The sequence below is a fragment of the Macaca nemestrina genome, chromosome 14 (assembly GCF_043159975.1).
Source record: "Macaca nemestrina isolate mMacNem1 chromosome 14, mMacNem.hap1, whole genome shotgun sequence".
NCBI lineage: Eukaryota > Metazoa > Chordata > Mammalia > Primates > Cercopithecidae > Macaca > Macaca nemestrina.
In genome coordinates this window covers 64,020,185-64,039,914 of record NC_092138.1, presented here as the reverse complement: position 1 = coordinate 64,039,914, position 19,730 = coordinate 64,020,185, and positions in this window count along the sequence as shown.

Sequence of the window (19,730 nt, the reverse complement as noted above, 5' to 3'; positions counted from 1 at the left end):
AGGACAGGTCTGGTATTGATGAAATTCGTCAGCTTTTGTTTGCCTGGGAAAGTGTTTAAGTCTCCTTCATGCGTGAAGGATATTTTTGCTAGATATACTATCCTAGGGTAAAAGTTTTTTTCCTTCAGCACTTCAAATATGTCATATTACTCTCTCCTACCCTGTAAGGTTCCCACTGAAAAGTCTGCTGCCAGACATATTGGGGCTCCATTGTATGTTGTTTCTTTTCTCTTGGTGTTTTAGGATGCTTTCCTTTTTATTTTAAAAATTGAGACACCAGGGAATGGTGGGCAAGGGGAGGGATAGCATTAGGACAAATACCTAATGCATGTGGGGCTTAACACCTAGATAACAGGTTGATAGGTGCAGCAAACCATCATGGCACGTGTATACCTATGTAACAAACCTGCACGTTCTGCACATGTATCCCAGAACTTGAAGCAAAATTAAAAAAAAAAAAAAAAAAAAAAGAATAACAGGAGAACAGAACAGGAAAAAAAAAGAATTGAGACAGGGTCTCGCTGTGTTGCCCAGGCTGGTCTTGAACTCCTGACCTCAAGCAATCCTCCCACCTTTGATTATTAAATGCCTTGAGGTGGTCTTCTTTGGGTTAAATCTGCTTGGTATTCTATAACCTTCTTGTACTTGAATATTGATACCTTTCTCTAGGTTTGGGGAGTTCTTTGTTATTATTCCTTTGAAGAAACTTCTATATGTATCTCTCTATCACCTCTTTCAGACCAATAACCCTTAGATTTGCCCTTTTGAGGCTGTTTTCTAGATCTTGTAGGCATGCTTCCTTGTTTTTTATTCTTTTTTCTTTTGTCTCCCTGGCTATGTATTTTTAAGTAGCCTGTTTTTATTTTAGTATATGTGCTGCTGAAGCGAGCACTAAGTAGTCTGTTTTTAAGCTCACTGATTCTTTCTTCTGCTTGATCAATTCTGCAATTAAGAGACAGATGCATTCCTCAGTATGTCAATTGCATTTTTCATCTTGAGAATTTCTACTTGATTCTTTTTAATTATGCCAATTTCTTTGTTACATTTATATGATAGAATTCTGAATTTTTTCTCTGTGTTATGTTGAATTTCTTTGAGTTTCCTCAAAACAGCTATTTTGAAATCTCTGTCTGAAAAGTCACATACTTCTGTCTCTCTGGGATTGGTCCCTGGTGCCTTATTTCATTCATTTGGTGAGGTCATGTTTTCCTGGACAGTCTTGATGGTTGTGAATGTTCACCAGTGCATTAGGTATTGAAGAGTTAAGTATTTATTGTAGTCTTCCCAGTTTGGGCTTGTCCATACCCATCCTTCTTGGGAAGACTTTCTAATTATCCAAAGGGATTTGCGTGTTGTGATACTATGTTTTTGATCACTGTAGCCATATCTGCATTAAGGGGCACCCCAAGCCCAGTAATGCTGTGGTTCTTGCAAACGCATAGAGTTACCACGTTGGTGGTCTTGGCTAAGATCCAGGACAATTATCTAGATTACCAGGCAGAAACTCTTGTTCTCTTCCCTTACTTTCTCCCAAACAGAGTCTCTCTGTGCTGAGTCATCTGAGGCTGGAGGTGCGGTGAAACAAGCAAGCCTGTGGCCACCACAACTGGGGCTGTGCTGGGTCAAACCTGATCTCATGTGAACTCACTCACTATTGTGAGGAAAGTACCAAGGGGATGACACTAAACCATTCATGAGAAATCTGCCCCCATGATCCAATCACCTCCCACCAGGTCCCACTTCTAACATTGGAGATTATAATTGAACATAAGATTGGGTGGGAACACAGATCCAAACCATATCCAAGTATAACATATATACAGAAAAATATACAAATCTCAAGTGTACATCTTGATGAATTAGCACAAAGGGACCACACCAAAGTATCCACTTCCATGATATTCAAGAAATATAATGTTACTAGCACCTCAAAACTCTATTGTATCCCCTCCTAATCACCTCCTACCCTCCCTTCTCCCCAAAGGTAATTTCTATTCTTTTAACATCCTTATTTTTGAAGTGTAAATGGAATTATATAGTATATACTATTTTATTCAACATTATGTTTGTGCAGTTACATGTAGGAGAAATTCATTCATTTTCATTGTTGTTTAGCATTTCATTATATGAATATGTCACAATTTAGTTATCCATTCTATTGCTGATGTATAATTTTTTTTGCTTCTGGTTTGAGATTATTATAAATGATGCCACTTTGAACTTTCAAATATATGTCTTTTGGTGAACACATGTGTGTGTTTCTCTTGAGTATAAATCTAGGAGTGGAATTTCTGGGTCATCAGGAAATACATATATTCAGCCTTACCAGATCCTGCCAAACAGTTTTCTGTAGTGGTTGTTCCAATTTACACTGCCACCAGCTGTGTTTGGGAGTTTCAGTTGCTCCAGATCCTCATCATCTCTGGGCGTTGTCAATCTTTCAAATTTTATATTTTCTGGTAGGCCTATATTAGTATCTCATTGTGGCTTTAATTATTTATATATCTGAGGTTTCAAGTGAGTTTGCAAACCTTCTCATTTGTTGGCAATTTATTAATAGTTATCTTTTCCTGTAAAATGCTTGTTCTGGTCCCTTGCTGATTTGTCTATTGGGTTATCTGTCTGTTTCTTGTTGATTTGTAGAACTTTTTTTTCTTTTTACGAGACAAGGTCTTGCTCTATCACCCAGGCTGGAGTGCAGTGGTGTAATCATAGCTCACTGCAGCCTTGAGTTCCTGGGCTCAAGCAATCCATCCACTTCAGCCTCCCAAGTGGTTAAGACTATAGGCACAGGCCACTATGCCCTGCTAACTTTTAAATTTTTTTGTAGAGACAGGGTCTTGCTGTGTTGCCCAGGCTGGTCTTGAACTGCTGGCCTCAAACCACCCCCACCCCCTCAACCCACAGTCTCCCAAAGAGCTGGGATTATAGATGTGAGCCACTATGTCCTGCAGAATTTTATATGTTCTGATGCAACTGCCTTGTTGGCTAAATATTTTGTATATATATTTTTCCTCTTCTGTAACTTACCTTTTTACTCTCTTAAAGGTGTCTTTTGATAAATAAAAGATATTGATTTTAATGTAGTCCAATGTGTCAATCTTTCTTTATGGTTAGTGCTTTTTGTGTCCTTTTTAAGAAATTTTTCCTAATCTCAAGGTAATGAAGATAGTCTTCTATGTTATATTCTAGAAGCTTTATGATTTGACCATCCTAAAGCAACAGGATGAGCCCACACCCAAAATTTGGTTTGAATATCAAGACTGATGATGCCACACACAATAAGAGGGTATAAAAAGGTTTATTACTTACATAATTCAGGTCTCAGGGAGCAGGGCATGCCTCCCAAGCTGCCAAATTGCTTTATTAATCAAGGAAAGGAGACTGACTCACAGTTTTTAATGTTTGCTTAGTAAATATTCTTTATCAGATTTCATCCATTCCTTGTTTGAGAGAAGTTTTCCTAATGAATGAATGTGTAATATTATCAAAATATTTTTCTACATCTATCAATATGATCATATAATTTTTATTCCTAATTCTCTTAATGTGAATTGCATTGATTGCTTTTTCAGTCTTACACTTGCCTTGTACTCCTGAAATAAACCCAATTCAGTTGTAGTGTATTGCTGTTTTTATATATCACTGGATTTAGTTTGGTAATCTTTTGATTGGGTTGCTAATATCTATGTTCACAAATGAGATTAGCTTGTACTTTTCCTTTCTCTTACTATAGTTGTCAGGCTTTGGTATCTCATGGCTGGTAGCTAAGCTAGAGGCACTGGCAATCCCAGATCACCATAGTTCAATCAGAGACTGGGAGGATTTGCAGTAGATTCAATCCATGTGAGGGTTTGTCTATTTCCAGTTCATACTTACTTCTATGGTACAGCTCTTCAAGGGTTGACCAAAAGCCTGTGGTTTTTACCAGAACTCCTCCTTCTTATCAAGCAAATTCCAAGTTTTGTTCCCTTTAACCCATAAATCTCTCAAATGTTCTGCTCAGTTTTTCAGCCTGTTAGCCCTTGTCATTGACCTTAAGAGGAAGAACAGCCCCAAACGTCAGGCTCCCTTCAGTAAGCTTTCCCTCTCACTTGAATCTTGACCCCATAATTCCTCAGTGCTTTGGTAGTTTTACCAAAGTTTTTAAAGTAATCTTTGATAGTTTTATCAAACTTTTGTTGAGGTTTTACAGTGCCTTTAAATATTATTTTAAAATATTTTGTCACTATTTTCTAGTTGTTCTTGGCAGGAGAAATGGTCTGAATCAACTTAATCTATCATTGGATTGAAAGCGCCCTAATTGTTTACTTTTGAAATGCTTTTTTAAACTATAGAAGTACAGTGCATCTTCATTATTTGTTAGGGGGTAAAGTTGTTGGTATACTTTTCCATTTTCAGAATTCTGAGTGGAAAATGGAACAATATATTCACAACTTTACCCCCCATAATAAATAATGCTATCAGTATGGGGTATTTCTGGTCTTTTTTTCTCATGGACACATTTTTACATGGTTATATACTCTTAGTGCTCAAATAATTTCACATGCTGGTTTTTTTCCTTTAACATTATTCTCATCAGTATTTTACCTACCTACCTCTTACTGTAAATATCATTTCTTCTTGAAAAGCTAGTAAATTCTTTCCCCACCGCTTCTTTCATTCTCCTAAGAGAGTACCTACAGCTACTTCTCACACTCCAGTGAAGCAGCTAGCCTAAAAAGTGAAGCTGGCTGATAGATGGAAAACTGAGTAGCTCATTCTATTGGTCCTCTTGACCTTGGCTCACCAAGCTTGGCCAGTATAGCTGTGGAACCAAGAAGCCAGTATGGAGAAGCAAGAATCGGGAGGCTGATCAGAATTAATAATACTCCAGCTGTGGGGACTTGGTAGTCAGCCTACTTCAGCTCCTTCCTGACCTCTCTGCTCTGAGTCATGGAGGATAGTCTGCCAGCTGGCTGCTCCTTGCTCTAATCCCTCCTCTGGTCCTGTGTACTCAGTACACCCCTGCACTCCTTTAGCATCCATCCCAGCAAGGATAGCAGCTTCTGCCCAAGCCTTCTAGTTAGGAAATGACATTGTCTCTTCTGATTCTGTGCTAAAATATTTCTGTCAAGCTGTAACTAACCCCTGGCTTCCTGTTCAACCCCTGTCTGGCTGGTGGAGCAGATGATTAATGAGTATGTCACAGACCTGAATTTTTTTTTTTTTTAATCTTGCCAAGTCATGACCAGTGATATCTCTGCCTCCATCCACTTGAAATGTTTCTGTACTAAAGATTACCTGATTTTGGCAAGACCTATTCTTTAGAGCAGCAGTTCCCAACCTTTTTTACACCCTGATACATTTGGCAAATGATATTCAAGTGCCCAGTGTTACCTAGTGCACAATTTCCAGCATATGTGCTGTAACTCTACCCCTTTCTCTCCCTCAGCAAAGCACTGTAGAATGAAAGTAAAAGTAGCATATTATAGAGATAAATTTAAGTTGCCTTTATTCTTTCATCATGTAAAACATTAAAATGTCTTGGCACAATATTTAGTGACAAATGAACAAGGTTGAAAACCACTGTTCTGGAGAAAACTGGTGATTCACCTCCACATCAGAAAGCAATTACTAGGAACCTTCTGAGTATGTAGCACCGCGCCAGTTTGCAACCTACTTTGTGGTTGGCCATAAACCAGCCAATTTTGTTATAGCTTTTACCCCAAATTTGAACTTACAGCTCTATGATTTTGTGCATTACATCTTTCTCACTCTTAACATATAAGCAGTTTATTGGTTCTTCAAAATTCCGAGCCTATTTATTCTCCAGTGAAGCCATTGATATCACATGTCCTGTCGAGCTTTGTTCCCCACTGACCACCAACCATGGTCCATTGTAATGTTCAGCCCCTAATCTTGAGTACTTTTGCCAGCTTGGAATTACAATTGCTTGGGAGAAATAGGGTGTTATGGTTTGAATGTGCCTCTCAAAGTTCATGTGTTGGAAACCTGATGTGCAGTGCAAAGGTATTAAGAGATGAGGCCTAATAAAAGGTAATTAGGTCATGAGAGCAGAGCCCTCATGAAAAGATTAATGCCATTATCACAGGAGCAGGTTAGTTATCATGAGAGTAAATTGTTATAAAGTGATTTCAGCCCCTAGTGCCTCCTTTTGTCTCATGCACTCACTTCTGCCTTCTGCCTTCCACCATGGGACGACTCACCAGATCCCAGTGTCATGTGCTTGGGCTTCCCAACCTCCAGAACTGTGAACTGAATAAATCTCTGTTCATTATAAATTATCCAGTCTCAAGTATTCTGTTACAACAGCAAAAACAGACTAAGACATAGGGAAAGCGTGGGAAAGGGACCAACCATCTCCAAAAGGAGAAGATGGTACTGGTTATTAGACACCTATACAGGACCCACATGGTAATGTAAATTTTTTGCACAAACTCAAGAAGAGCTGTAAATATAAAAGCGATACTCCTAGGATACTAGAGGCATGCTCCCTGAAATTATAATGATGGCTAATATCATGAGTTCTTCCCCAAATCCCATGTAGTTAAAACAATTATTGGTCCTCATATTTCCAAGAGATAGATGTAGGTGAATTAGAAATAAATAGCCTAAAATAGTCCTTTCTGCAGTTATCTGGAGAAGTGAATATGAACTTAAGGGTTTACTATGGTTGTAAATAATCCCCTGAAATGGAAGAAGGCTCTCTAGAGGGGTTAACCCTTTCTGTGTTTGAAGTCCAATTTTTCTCATTCTGTATTAAATTGTGTCCCCCTTCAGTGGAAAACTGGTCCTCACCTAAAGGTGTTATAGAGTTTACTACTTTGTCAAATTGTAACACCATGGATCAGGTAGGATAGGATTAAAATGTTTCTAAAAGACATGATTTTTTATAAAGGAAAAGCCTTTATACAGCATTTATATCTAGAGATGAAAGGTCTTTGAGCCTATAGTGCATGCTTGTACTAGGGCTTGGGGAAAATGTACAAGTGAGAGAATATACTGTTACAGAAACTATTTATCACAGGCTGCTTTTAACTACAGTGTTGTTGCAAGTCACATTGTGAGATAGTAAATATTTTAGAATGGCAGGCATCTGTTCCAAATACCCGACTCTGCCATTGTAGTGAGAAAGCAGCCACAGACAATACATCAATAAATGGGCATGACTGTGTTCCGATAAAACTTTATTTATAAAAACAGGCAGTTCAATACCTGAACTATACTACATTTTCATGAAGCATGACTTTATTATAGGTAATTGTCATGTTAAAGTGTGACTATTTTAAAATGCAAGTGTTTAATGCAAAGTTGTATAAATAAAGTGCATAATTTTTCACCCTGTTTAAAAAAAAAAACAAAAGAAGCAAGGCATGGTGGCTCACACCTGTCATCCCAGCACTTTGGGAGGCCAAGGCAGGAGGATATCTTGAGCCCAGGAGTTTGAGACCAGCCTGGGCAACACAGGGAGACCCTGTCTCTATAAAAATAAATAAATAAATAAATAAAAATAAATTTTAAAAAAGAGTAGGCATACCGCATTTGGTGAGGTAGGTGGCAGTTGTTTTTCTCTGTGATGGTGTGACGGTCGTACGTTAACTGAGGCACAGTTCTTTGTTGGGGGCCTGCAGCAATGGTACTGTAGTAGTGCCCAGAGGTATCTACTCTGAGGAAATGCTGAGAGTGAGCAAGGAGAGAGCTGCTCCAAGACTGGGCCATGGTCAGAGTCCAAGGTCATTGGTCCCCTCCCCATACTATCCCACAGCCCACTCTCACTCCCAGCTCTGCTCCTCTGAACTTGAGTCTGTGAGGGGACCTCCTTGGGAGACTTTAATCTACTTATTTTCCAAGTGAATTTTTCTTCTACATTCCTGAAATTAAAAGCTGATTAATATTCCCTTCAGTCTGGGCATATTTGCACTATATCTTGCTGATATTTCACAAAATATAAGTGTCCTTCTAATACAGATACAGATGTTCTATTTTTATATTCTCTTGGGCATTTCAATTGTGATTTTGAAGAGAAACAAATTAAATGGAAAGGGAATCTCCAAAGGTTCAGTGCTCACTGGCAGATCTTTTATACTATGACTTCCATTCTCTCAGTACTTTCAAGAGTTTCCTCAACAAGTACATTGATAGGGAACACACTGAGAATTGCGTATCTCGAGAGCACTTCCTGTTCTGTCCCCTCCCCCCCATTTAAAACTAGTGTGATGAAATACTTAAGCCACACTGTTTGTCTTAGTTCCAGCTGCCTAGAAAACAGAGCCCAGGTAAAGCTTAAGTACTAATTCTTCATAGCGACAGTCAAGGAAAAGGGACATGAGACAGGAAAGGATGGAAAGCAAATAGAAGGTGGTACATTAAACAGTCAGCCCAGCCATCACTTGGCCATGCAGAACATCACTGGACAGGCAATAAATACTGCCAGGCCGGATGAGGTGGCTCACGCCTGTAATCCCAGTACTTTGGGAGGCCGAGGCAGGTGGACCACCTGAGGTCAGGAGTTCAAGGCTAGACTGACCAACATGGAGAAGCCCCATCTCTACTAAAAATACAAAATTAGCCAGGCATAGTGGCACATGCCTATAATCCCAGCAACTCTGGAGGCTGAGGCAGGACAATCACTTGAACCCGGGAGGCGGAGGTTGCGGTGAGCCAAGATCATACCATTGCACTCCAGCCTGGGCAACAAGAGTGAAACTCCGTCTCAAAAAAAAAAAAAAAAAGAAGAAGAAGAAAAAGAAAGAAAGAAAAGAAAAGAAATACTGCCTTGTAACAATCTGTTAGAGGTGGAAAATAGAAAACTCATCTGCCTGTCTAGTAGCCAGCCTTTAAGATAGCCCTTAATTTTATATATGTGTGTGTGTGTGTGTGTGTGTGTGTGTGTGTGTGTGTGTGTTTCTAAACTTTTTTTACAAAAATGAGAGGACACAGGCCAGGTGCAGTGGCTTATGCCTGTAATCCCAACACTTTGGGAAGCCAAGGCAGGTGGATCACCTAAGGTCAGGTGTTCAAGACCAGCCTGGCCAACATGGTGAAACCCCGTCTCTACTAATAATACAAAAATTAACCGGGCATGGTGGCACAAATCTGTAATTCCAGCTACTCGGGAGGCTGAAGCAGGAGAATTGTTTGAACCTGGGAGGCAAAAGTTGCAGTGAGCTGAGATCACACCATTGCACTCCAGTCTGGGCAACAAGAGTGGAACTCCATCACCAAAAAAAAAAAAAAGAGAGTGAGAAAGAGAGACAGGACACTATATACGCTTGTTTCGCTTACATACGAGACCATATGTATCTACCTCATCCTTTTTAATGGTAGCATAATATTCCATTGTATGGATATATAATAATTTATTTAATGATCCTCATGTTTAAGTTGTTTCCACTGCTTTGCTATTCTAAATAATGATGCAGTGAATACCCTTTCATATGTCTTTGTGCAAATATATGAGTTTATCTATTAGATAAATTCCCAGAAGGGGAACTGCGGGATCAAAAGCTATGTGCATTTCACATTTCTATAAAATGGCACTCCAAACGTTTGTTCCACTTTATGTTCTAATCAGCATTATATAAGAGTATCTCTTTTCCATACCTCTCCTAACATATTGTATAATCAAAATTATTTTTGTCAACCTGAAATGAAAATGAGGTCTTATTTTGTTTTAACTTGAACTTTCTTACTATGAATAAAGTTGATCAGTTTCAAGATAACGAATAAATAGGTTTCTTACTCCTTCTCTAGAAAATCACCTCAAAACAACAAGAAAAATAGAAAACTGCACCTTGAATGAAAGTAGGAAACAGCTATAACCCAGAATCATGGTACATGAAAATGAAAAGTAGGTAGAGGAAATAGAAGTGTTCTGGCTCAGGAATAGTACTCAAACTCAGGAGGTTCCAGGATTCCTTTAGAGATTAATGTCATCGAACATCCTAACACTGTCCATTGTTCTCCATCATCCTCAGATACTGATGTTTTAACCTCTGGCCTATCACCTCAGGACCATAAATGGCTGATCTAGGTATAAGCATGACGTCCATACTTCCCATTCAAGGTCAGGAAGCAAGGGAGCATAAGCTGGGGAGCTGTAAGCAAGTTCTCCTATATCCCATCTCTTATATCAGAAAGAAACTCCTCCCCAGAAGTCCTCCCAGAAAATTTCCCTGTATATTCTTAGTCAGAACTGGGTCCCATGTCCATCCTTAGATGTAAAGAAGTCTAGGCAGGGTGTGGTGGCTCACGCCTGTAATCCCAGCACTTTGGGGGGCCGAAGCTGGCGGATCATGAGGTCAGGAGATCAAGACCATCCTGGCTAACACAGTGAAACCCCATCTCTACTAAAAATACAAAAAATTAACCGAGTGTGGTGGCATGTGCCTACTCGCGAGGTTGAGGCAGGAGAATTGCTTCAACTCGGGAGGCAGAGATTACAGGGAGCTGAGATTACGCCACTGCACTCCAGCCTGGGCAACAGAGTGAGACTTTCTCTCAATTGAAAAAAAAAGAAGTCTAAAAATTGGGAATCTGACAAAGGGGACCAATTGCTTTGATATCAATTGTTGATTAATAAATCACTCCCAAGTGAGTGGCTTAAAAAACAATTACGATATTATTATCTCTCATTGTTTGTGGGACTGACTGGGATCAGCTAGGCAGTCTTGTTTGGGATCTGGCCACAGTGGTGGTCATATGCTGGTGCTGGACCATCTGAAGACTCACTCATTCACATATCTGATGCCTGGGTTGAGAAGATAAATAGCTGAGGCTGTAACAACTGGGGGTCCTTGAACATCTCACTATATTTCTATGTAGTCTCTCTGCATAATCTTCTGGACTTCCTGCATGGATACTCAGGGATTCAAGGGCACATGTCCTGAGGGAAAAAAAAAAGCTAGACAAAAGTCATATTGCCTTTTATGACACAGCAATGCTTACACTATCTTCTATTTGTTAAATGAGTCACAAAGATCTGTTCAGTGTCAAGAGGAGAGGAAACAGACCATCTCATGATGATGAAGTGACAAATTACAGTAAAAGCATGTCGGACTATAAATATCGTGGCCATTTTTGGAAAATATAATATGCCTCAATTGGCTTTTAGAAATCACAATTCATCCTGAGGAACTGGGAATTGCAGTGTACTCAGGGTTCTGCAGCTCTAATTAAAAATTAGGGTTCATCATACATTGTTGGTGAAAATGTAAAATGGTGCAGTTACTATTGAAAACAGTTTGATGGGTCCTCAAAAAGTTAAACATAGAATTACCACATGACCCAGCAATTCTACTCCTATGTATATACCCAAGAGAACTGAAAACAGGAACAAAACCTTGAATACAAATGTTCATAGCAGCATTATTCATAGTAGCCAAAAACTGGAAATAACCCAAATGTCAATCAAATGATGAATGGAGAAACAAAATGTGGTATGTCCATATAATTGATTATTCTTCAGCCATAAAAAGAAATAAAGTAGTAATAGGTTCCATAACACGGGTGAACCTTAAAAACGTTGTGTTAAGTGAAAGAAGTCAGGTGCAAAAGGTCACATATTCTATGATTCCATTTATATGAAATGTTCAGAATAGGAAATTCCATAGAGACACAAAGCAGAATCATGGTTGCTAGGGACTATGGGGAGGGTAGAATAGTAGTTGAATGCCTAATAGGTACAGGGTTTCTCTTCGAGAGTGATGAAAATGTTCTAGAATTAGTGGTGATGATTGCACAATGTTGTGAATGTACTAAAACCTACTGAATTACACACTTTAAAATAGTTAAATGGTGAATTTATGACATATAAATTTTACCTTAAATTTTAAAATACAGGGCACGGTAACTCATGCCTGTAATCCCAACACTTTGGGAGGCAGAGGTGGACAGATCACGAGGTCAGGAGATTGAGACCATCCTGGCTAACAAGATGAAACCCCGTCTCTACTAAAAACACAAAAACAAAATTAGCCGGGCGTGGTGGCGGGCGCCTGTAGTCCCAGCTACTCTGGAGGCTGAGGCAGGAGAATGGCGTGAACCCAGGAGGTGGAGCTTGTAGTGAGCCAAGATCGCGCCACTGCACTCCAGCCTGGGCAACAGAAGGAGACTCCGTCTCAAAAAAAAAAAAAAAAAAAAAAAAATACAGGTTCAGTTAGCTAGGATCAATGATTGGCAGCCAACTTTTTGAAGAAGAGTTTTATGAAGAAGAGAAACCCTAGCGGTCTGAAAAACATATTTATTTCTCTCTCATTTTTGAAATATATCATTTGCGTGGTACAGAATTCCATGCTGACACATTTTTCTTCCAGTGCATTAAAGAGGCCACTCCACTGTCTTCTAACTTATACAGATTTGATCAGAAGTCTACTGTAATTCTTATCTTTGTTACTCTTTATATAATGTTTCCTTTTTTCTCACACCACCTTTAGCATCTTTGTCTTCCTTTCTCAGCAGTTCAAATAACATACGTCTAGGTCTGTTCTTCAATGTTCATCCTGGTTAGTATTCTCTAAGCTTCTTGGATTTTCAGCTTGGTATTTGTCATTAATTTTGAAAATTTCAGACAGGCATGGTGGCTTATGACTGTAATCCCAACTTTGGGAGGCCAAGGTGGGAGGATCACTTGAGCCCAGGAATTCAAGACCAGCCTGGGCAACATAGGGAAACCCCTATCTCTACAAAAAATAAAAAATTAACTGGGTGAGATGGTGCGTGCCTATAGTCCCAGCTACTCAGAATGCTAAGATGGGAGGGTCTCTTGAGGCTGAGAGGTCGAGGCTACAGTGAACCATCATCGTGCCATTGCACTCCAGTCTGGGTGAGAATGAGACCCTGTCTCAAAAAAAAGTTGTTTTTCTTTTTTTTTTTGAAAAACCCTTGGCCATTACTTCTTCAAATATTTCTTCTGTTCCATCATCTTTCTTTTCTCCTGGGATGTCAATTGCATATACGTGTGATTGTTTAATATTGTGCAACAGCTCTTGAATGCTGTGTTCTGGTATTGTTTTGCTTTTTTCACTTTTTTCTTTCTGTTTCATGTTGGATAATTTCTATGGAATTATCTTCAGGTTCACTTAATTTTTCCTCTACTGTGGAGGAAAAAAACTACTACTGGTGAGCCTGACAAAAGCAACCTTTATCTATGTAACCATGTTTCCTACTTCCAGAATTTCCATTTTATTCTTTCTTAGAGTTGCCATCTCTCTGATGAAATTACCTATCTGATCAGGAAGGCTGTCTACCATTTCCACCAGATCCTTTAACATATTAAATATAGTTCCTTAAGTTTCTCTTTCTGATAATTCCAATATATGTATCATATATCTAAGTCTGGTTATATTAATTGCTTTATCTCTTTTTTTTTTTTTTTTTTTTTTTTGAGAGGGAGTCTCTTACTCCATCACCCAGGCTGGACTGCAGTGGCACAATCTCAGCTCACTGCAACCTCTGCCCCCGGGTTCAAGGGATTCTCCTGTCTCAGTCTCCTGAGTAGCTGGGATTACAGGCATCTGCCACTGCGCCCAGCTAATTTTTGTATTTTTAGTAGAGACGGGGTTTCACCATCTTGGTCAGGCTGGTCTTGAACTCCTGACCTCATTATCCACTGGCCAAGGCCTCCCAAGGTGCTGGGATTTCAGGCGTGAGCCACGGCGCCTGGCCTGCTTTGTCGCTTTATAGTGTGGTGATTTTCTCTTGCTTCTTCACATGCCTTGTACTAATATTTTGTTGAAAACTGGACATCTGGGCAGGGCGTGGTGGCTCATGCTTGTAATTCTGGCACTTTGGGAGGCCGAGGTGGGTGAATCACGAGGTCAGGAGTTCGAGACCAACCTGGCCAATGTGGTGAAATCCCATCTCTACTAAAAATACAAAAAAATTAGCTGGGCATGGTGGCAGGCACCTGTAATCCCAGCTACTTGGGAGGCTGAGGCAGGAGAATTGCTTGAACCCAGGAGGTGGAGGTTGCAGTGAGCTGAGATCACACCATTGCACTTCAGCCCTGGCAACCAAGTGAGACTCCATCTCAAAAAGAAAGAAAGAAAGAAAAGAAAGAAACAAAGAAACAAAGAAAGAAAGAAAGAGAAAGAGAGAGAGAGAGAGAAAGAAAGAAAGAAAGAGAGAAAGAGAGAAAGAGAGAAAGAGAGAAAGAGAGAAAGAGAGAAAGAGAGAAAGAAAGAAAGAAAGAAAGAAAGAAAGAAAGAAAGAAAGAAAGAAAGAAAGAAAGAAAGAAAGAAAGAAAGAAAGAAAGAAGGAAAGGAAGGAAGGAAGGAAGGAAGGAAGGAAGGAAGGAAGGAAGGAAGGAAGGAAAGAAAGGAAGGAAGGAAGGAAAAGAAAGAAAGAAAGAAAGAAAGAAAGAAAGAAAGAAAGAAAGAAAGAAAGAAAGAAAGAAAGAAAGAGACAGAGAGAGAGAAAGAAAGAAAGAGAGAGAAAGCTGGACATCTATTGTAAGGGAGTAAAGACTGAGTTAAATCGTTTTTATACCTGAAAATCATCACCCCTTTCCTTCTGCTAGGACTTTAGTATGTGAGTCTAGTAGGGAGCTGAGCTGTGTTTGGTTTTTGTTCTTGCTATGTTACTGTCAGTGCATAACAGGCTCCAGGTTTCTCTAATATTACTTTGTGTTTATGGTTGAGGCTGGTTTGCCAGAGGTTTGCTCAGTGTCATCCTCCATGCTCTTGATGCTATTTCAGCAGTAGACTGCAGTTGTTACTTAATGCTTATTAGCCTGGTTGGTCAGGGTGGGGAGATCCTGTTTTTCTGATTCAGCTTCAGTTTTAGACAGGCACTGTGCCCCTGAGTCTCAGGGCAGGGCCTTCTCCCTGATCCTATGCCACCCCCAGCTGGAATACTTCTGATGGTCTGGGGCCTACAGACCCTTTTTCCAGCTGCAATGGGTCTTCATCTATACGTGATTTATGGCCTAACGACAGGACTTACTGCCCTTTTGTTTCTATAAGGAAGAATCTGGGAAGGGCTTGGTGCCTTTCCCCTCAGCAGCTGCTCTTTCTTTTCCCCAGGCCTGTACCACGAGGTATATTTTTTCAGGACTCTCACACTACCCCAGTCTTTCTTGTGAATACACAGCAAGGTTCGTGGAAAGGACCCTGCGAGTGTGAATTCTCCCTGTACTTGTAAGTCCCAGCATTTCTGTATTCTCATGCTGGGCTACAGTTGGCCTTTAGCAATTCATTAAAACTTTTATCTGGATTCTTACAAGCTCGATGGGAGGGGAGTGGGGGAGTCGGCTCCAAATAAGCAAGTGCACATGTGCCACATCTCCGTCAAGATGTCTGTCCTTAGATTAAGGTTAATTGGGTTGACCTAGAACTTCATCTTGCTGACAAATTCAAGAACAGTTGTGAATTTGCAGAGTGTCTTGTGATTTCTTTTCTTCTTGTATGTGTGATTTCTTTTGTTGTAAGAGTGAAAGTAATGCTACTTCCAACTTTCCTTTCTCAGGAATCCAGAAGCCCGAGGAACCCTGCTTTGTAGTTAAATCTCTGTTAGATGTACTTCAATGTAATTCTTAACTAACACAGATTCTAACTTCATTCATTTATCAAAAATAATGAAACCATGAGTACCTGAAGAATTAGAACTTTTTTATAACTTCAGGAAGGGATAAACCTTTCTTAGTGTGACTTAAAACACAGAAGCCATGGTCGGGCACAGTAGTACATGCCTGTAATAGCAGCACTTTGGACGGCTGAGGCAGGAGGATAGCTTGAGACTAGGGGCTAAAAACTATCCTGGGTAACACAGGAGACCCCCATCTCTACAAAATAAAAATTAGCCAGGTATGGTGGCACGTGCCTGTGATCCCAGCTACTAGAGAGGCTGAGATGGGAAGATCGCTTGAGCCCAAGAGATCAAGGTTGCAATGAGCCATAATGGCACCACTGAAATCCAGCGGAGCAACAGAGTGAGACTCTGACTCAAAAAAAAAAAAAAAAAAAAAAAAGACCCACAGAAACCATAAAATAAAAGACTAATAAATTCAACTACATAAAATCCAAAAATTTATGTGTGGCAAAAATTCATCATAAATATCAAATGACAAACTGAGAAAAAGTATTTCTGATACATATATAGTTAATTTCTTAATATTAAAAAACACTTATACATCCACAAGTGATTTTTGCCCAATAATCTGTGAGCTAAGAATAGGAAAAGATATTTCACAGAAAAGAAACAAAAAGGTGATTATTGTAGCTTCAAACAAATTTATAAATATATAAAATACAATTTTTCACTTCTCATATCGACAAAGATAAAAAATTTGATAATATTGAGTCAACAAGCATAGGAAGACAGGCACCCTTACAGAGTTTTGGTGAGATTGCCAATTCATACAATTGATAGGCAATTATGCAATATCAACATTTAAAATATACACACCCTTTGACCCATTGATTCAACTCTTAGGAATTTCTCCTAGTTATATACTCATACCAGTGTACAAGAACTTATACACATGAGGTTCATGTCAGTGTTATTTGGTAGAACAAAAAAACTTTAAAGAAATATCCATGGATATAGGATTGAAAATAAGTTATGTTATAGTTTTACCAAAGAAGACTGTACAAACATTAAAGAAAATTATATACAGGAGATATATTCATAATAATTAATAGTAAAACAAGAAAAGGGAAAACAGTATCTAGCATGTTTCTATTTATGAAGAAAATATATCGATTTATTTATGCTTCCCAGGCTAAATTAATTCTGAAAGATACATGAGTATTGAGGAAACTCTCCAGGAAATTAGTTTGGGGGGCAAAGATTTCTTTGTGGAGTAATACCCCGTAAGCACAGACAGCCAAAGCAGCAAAAATGGACAAATGGGATCATGTCAAGTTAAAAACCTTCTGCACAGCAAAGGAAATCAACAAAGTGAAGAGACAACCCCAGAATGGGAGAAAATATACTTACAAACTATTCATCTGGACAAGGAATTAATAACTAGAACATATAAGGAGCTCAAACAACTCATTAGGAAAAAAAATCTAATAATCCTATTGAAAAATGGGCAAAAGATCTGAAAAGATATTTCTCAACAGAAGACATGCAAATTGCAAACAGGTCTATGAAAAGGTGCTCAATGTCAGTGATCATCAGAGAAATGCAAATCAAAACTACACTGAGATATCATCTCACCCTAGTTAAAATGATTTTTATCCAAAAGACAGGCAATAATGAATGCTGGCAAGGATGTGGAAAAAAAGAGAACCCTTGTACACTGTTGGTGGGAATGTAAATTAGTACAGCTACTATGGAGAACAGTATGGAGGTTCCCCCCCCAAAAAAAAAAACTAAAAATAGGCTCATGCCTGTAATCCCAACACTTTAGGAAGCTGAGGTGGGAGGATCACCTGAGCCTAAGAGTTCAAGACCAACCCAGGCAATAAAGTGAGACCTCATCTCTACAAAAAAAAAAAAAAAAAAAAAAAAAAAAATCCAAAAATTAGCTGACTATGGTGGTGCATTTCTGTGGTCCCAGCTACCTGGGAGGCTGAGGCAGGAGGATTCCTTGAGTTCAGGAGGCTGAGTCTCCAGTGAGCCATGATCACACCACTACACTCCAGCCTGGGTAACAAAGCAAAAACCTGTCTTAAAAAAAGAAAAACAAAACTAAAAATACAACTACTATATGATCCAGCAATACACTGCTAGGCATATAACCAAAAGAAAGGAAATCAGTATGTTGAAGAGATATCTGCACTCCTATGTTTACACAATAGCCAAGATTTGGAAGCAAACTAAATGTTCATCAACAGATGAATGGATAAAGAAAATGTGGTACACATACACAATGCAGTGCCATTCAGCCATAAAAAAAGACTGAGATCCTGTCATTTGCAACAACATGGATGGAACTGAAGAACATTATGTTAAGTGAAATAAGCCAGGCATGGCAAAATAATTTGGCATGTTCTCATTCATTTGTGGGCGCTAAAAATTAAAACAATTGAACTCATGGAGATAGAGAATAGAATGATGGTTACCAGAGGCTGGGAAAGGTAGTGGGGTGGGGTTTGGGGGTTTGGGTGGGAGAAGGGCAAATGGTTAATGTATACAAAAATGTATGCAAATGGTTAATGTACACAAAAAAAGTTAGATAGAATAAATAGGACCTAGTATTTGATAGCACAACAGGGTGGTTACAGTCAACAATAATTATTATACATTTTCAAATAACTATAAGTGTAATTGGAATGTTTGTAACACATGAAACGTTAAATGCTTGAGGTGAGGGCTACCCCATTTACTCTGATGTGATTATTATGCATTGTATGCCTGTATCAAAATATCTCATGTACCCCATAAATATATACACTTACTATGTACCCATAAAAATAAAAACATTTTTTAAAAGAGAGACACATGATGAAGAAAAATAGGAGGAGATAAGGATGAGAAAGACACAGCTGTACACCTCTTCTGCCTTTTAAATTTTGTACCATGTATAAGTATGCTTACTTTAAAAAAAAAAAAAAAAGTCTTAGGGATTGAAATAAAATAGATACAAAGGCCCTCCCTCCATCAAGAGGCCTCTATCCCTGATCCTCCAATCTTTCCCACAATTGCTCTCCAGTCCACCCTTCTGCGTTCTGCTAGAGATACACTGCATTTCTTATTGCCAAATGAATTCTATGGCCCATTCCCTAGTTTCAGCATGAGCCGGTAAGTTTTTCTCCCACCAGGAAGAGTCTTTTTACCCACAGCCTGCAATGTTAAACTTAACTTCAACTACCCAGGAGCCCTCTCTGATGGCCATGATCCTCACTATGATTTCTCTTTTCTGAAATGGAATGTTTGTGGCCCGAGCCTTATAAATGAGTATAAAAGTCTACTTGTACTGATTGTTGGCTCTTGCTTTGTATGAATTAGTCTTGTCTTTGAACTACATTTTTAAGTATCTTGAGAGCAGAAAGCCAAGCTCAAATGTCTTTGTATTCTCAACACTCCCCAGCTTAGGGCTAAGCACATATTGGGTGCTTACCACATCTGCTGGGTGGGCTGAATACTGAGGAAGGACCAAATAGCCTCTTCAGAGATTTTGAGACCAAAGGTTTCTTGGCCTGAGACCACCATTACCAGAGCAAGACTCGCTCAAGGAAATTCAGGAATACTGGGAATACTGAGGTATTGGAGGCATATCACAATATCTACAAAAGCTAAGCAGGTAAATCAATAGTCTGGCTATGAAAGTAATGGGCCCTGAAGCGGAACTGGAAAACACATGCCCTGCCTAAAAATTTATGAAATCCAGATTTGAGAAAAATAAACAACAACGAAAAAGACCTCCTCAGGCAAACGGCATAGATCCAACCGTGAACAGCAACTAGTCACTTGTGACCCACAGTCAGAAGTGGCCGCTAACCCATCTCTGCCAGCGTTCATCTCCCTCAGCATGAACGTGCCTCCATGGAAGATAGCATTTACAATCTCTCCCAATGTGCTAGGGTAAGAGCAGTTCTACAATTCAGTCATCTGCAAGCTTCAGACCACACAGACCAGATACATACGACCACTTTGGCCTCTCCCTACTACCCTACCACATCAGCCATGGTCCCCTTCCTGCTCCTCTGTTACTAATCACCCATTGCCTGAAACATCAAAGATCTTCATTTCCAAGCCATAACCAGACTCCACCCTCCCTCAATTCATGTGTTTTCTCAGGTATATTTCCAAAACAAGTGGGAGAGTTAGTGGAGGTT